At 51.3% G+C, this 2846-nt stretch overlaps 1 protein-coding gene across 1 annotated transcript in view; it reads right to left on the bottom strand.

Annotated features, from left to right (window-relative positions):
- SMAD3 (SMAD family member 3) overlaps window positions 1-1962 on the bottom strand; it is a 60165-nt gene extending 58203 nt beyond the window's left edge. Inside the window, exon 1 of the mRNA XM_019647296.1 lies at window positions 1901-1962. The gene's annotated coding sequence lies outside the window, so the exon portion shown is untranslated. The remainder of the gene's footprint in view (window positions 1-1900) is intronic.
- Between the last annotated feature and the right edge of the window lie 884 nt (window positions 1963-2846).

The following is a 2846-nucleotide window of genomic DNA, read 5'->3' as shown; positions in this document are numbered from 1 at the left end:
TTTTTTTTCCACCCATAGCACTTAACAGTGCTAAGGTGCATACCAGAATACTCTTAGGGATCTTATGCATAAAATCTTAAAATTTTAGACATGATCAAGTAGTCACCAGGATCCATGTCAGTAGGTAAAATCATACACCAGCTCATTTAATCCTTAGGAGAACCCAGGGGGTAAGTGTCACTCCCCACATTTTACAGAAAAGGAAACTGAGGCTCAGACAGGCTGAGAGACTGACGAGCCCAAGGCTGGTCAGGGGCAATGGCTGGGATGCAAACCCAGGCTGTTCTGATTCCAATTCCAGGAGACAAAGCATGCAGCCCACATTCCCTATTCACGTGAGGCCTCTAGGTTGGACATCCTGGAAGAACTCCAGCTCCAGCGGGCTCTGCTTCCCACCCCCACTGCCAAAGGATTTCCCAGCAAGTCAGAAATGACACACCACAAAAGGGAGTCCATGCATAACCCTATCCACATCTGGCCCAGGCTCAGTTAGCTCAGAATTAGTCACATTTTAAAAGGGGTGAGTGATAGGGAAGGTGAATTCTATTTTTTTGCCTATGAACTTCCTGGCCAGGGTGCAGGCGGGAACCAGGAAATAAAGAACCGGTGAATAGCAAAGGGCCTGATAAGATTTTTTTATTCCAGAGGCACTCATTAGCGAGGCTGAGTATTGCCAGGTTTCAGAAGCTCAGCTTCTCATGACTCCATTAAAAATCGCCTCCCTGCCACTCCCAGCACATGCTGTCCTCTGGACTCTGGCGGTCCACTCTACCTCAGGCACAGGCTTCTTAAGCACCATGTGGGGAAGGCCCTGGGCTACACACAAAATAGGCTGACCGTAGTGTGTGTTGTTGGATGGACAGGTGAGACGATGGATGTACAAACAAACAAACTCTTAAAGGAACAGAAGATATAGCCAGGCATCTTAAGGAACTCACCAGACAGGGTACAAAGAACATGAAAAATGAAAGGACAACACAAGAGCCACATACAACTGCATACAGCTGCCAAATGAGTATCATCTGTGAAGAGGAAGAAGAAGAAGACAGAGGAGGAATGAAGGATCCTCCCTTTTGTCTAAACCATCCGAGATCTCAGGTAGAAGAAGGCTGTCTGCAGGTTGAGCTCAGCCAAGGGAAAGGTCAGGGTGGGCCAGTCAATCTGGGAAGGCTTCAAGGGGGAGGATGAGCCCGCAGGGAGAACAGGACTCAGACAGGACTGAAGGACACGCTGATGGTGGGTTGTCTCAAGCCTGTCACTTAACCTCTCAACCTCTTGGTTTCCTTTTTTAAAAGGAGGTTGGCATGGCAGGCAGAGAGGGGAGGACACAGAGAAAAACAAAACGCCTGGTAGACGGTTCACATTCACCCTCAGACAGGGTAAATATTTACTCATCCATTCATGGCCTGGCTCTAGTGATGGCCCTCAGTTTGGGCCACCTGGGTTTATGCTGATGTCTGGTGTTGATCCGAGGCCCGAGGCAGCCAGTGTTTAGCCCATGGCACAGAGTCCAGCCCTACACCTTGTCTGTCTGGGAACTAAATGGATCCTATTTGATGGCAGTGGAAAAACTGACCAGCATGATGACCCTGCTGCTCCTGCCAAGACACCAGGGAGTCACAGTAAGAGCTGCCCTCTACTGCGTGCCCACCCCGTGCAGAAACATCCACGTGCATGTGCCTGTGGGGCAGTGTTTACCTTATCCCCACCGGGAAGCTGTAAGCGAGGCATACTGCCCACCCCCATTCCACGAACGAGGAAACCGAGGCCCCCCAAGACCACACCATTTACACACAGTTCCACAGAAGGGAACCTGGAGCCTGACCGGCCACTCGATCCTCTACTCTCCACACGAACCACAGACCTGAGGAAAACACTCGTTCGTCCAACAAATACTTACTGAGGGCCTACTGGGTGCCAGGAGCTGTCCAAGGCGCTGGAGATCCAGCCATGGACAGGACAGGGACAGCCCTCTCCTCGGGGAGCTGGCATTCCATGCAAGAAGACTGGCCCTAAACACACAACACACAATGAAGATGTAACTCCAGTAGGTGACGCAGGTTTCATGCCTGAAGGGGTAGGTTAAGCAAGGTCAGACACTGGGCCACTTGAGTGAAAAGGTCTATAGGGGTCGCCTGGAAGCATGTTTAAAATGCATATTCCTAGGCCACCCCATGGGGTTCCATGAGAAGTCTAGGGAAAAGCCAGAAGATCCACATCTGGTATTGGGCTAGGAGCCTGAAGGCCCCGGACCTCAGGCAGCCTAGGGTCCCAGGACAGAGCTCTGGCCTTGCCCCACCACTCGTGAAGCCATAGTGGACAGGAATCTCAGCTCACACTTCAATCTCCTCACTCACACAATAGACATGATAATGCCTGGCCTGACCTACCTCGCAGGATGGTGCTGAGATGCAAAAGAAAGCTATGAAGGTAAACTATAAAGGGCTGAACAACTGGGAGTTATGTATATTCTTAAACCACACTGTTAAGGGTGAGTCGAGCAAAAGAAGAAAACCAAGCAACCCCCTAGAGACCCAGGGGCTGCCCATCCAATGAACAGCTGCTCGGTGACAAATACCCCCACACAGAACCCACCCTGCCAAATAAGATAACTCTTGCACAAGCGTGGTTGCTCAGCAGGGGCCTGTGTGTGGGTTTCCATGCAGCCATTCATCCTGTGGGAACCCAGCGTGTGAGGTTCCTGGTTAGGCGAGGGCTGCAATAAATTACCCCGCCGCCAGCCGCTCCAGCCCACATGTTGCTCTATGGTCAGCACACTTCATCCCAGCAGTGACCTAACCCCAGCACTAGTCAAGTCAGCAGCAGCCTCTCCTGTTATCCTCCTC

This window comes from Hipposideros armiger, unplaced genomic scaffold, assembly GCF_001890085.2.
Source record: "Hipposideros armiger isolate ML-2016 unplaced genomic scaffold, ASM189008v1 scaffold_110, whole genome shotgun sequence".
Lineage (NCBI taxonomy): Eukaryota > Metazoa > Chordata > Mammalia > Chiroptera > Hipposideridae > Hipposideros > Hipposideros armiger.
Note: the sequence above shows the minus strand (reverse complement) of the source record. Positions and strands in the feature narration are given on the sequence as shown.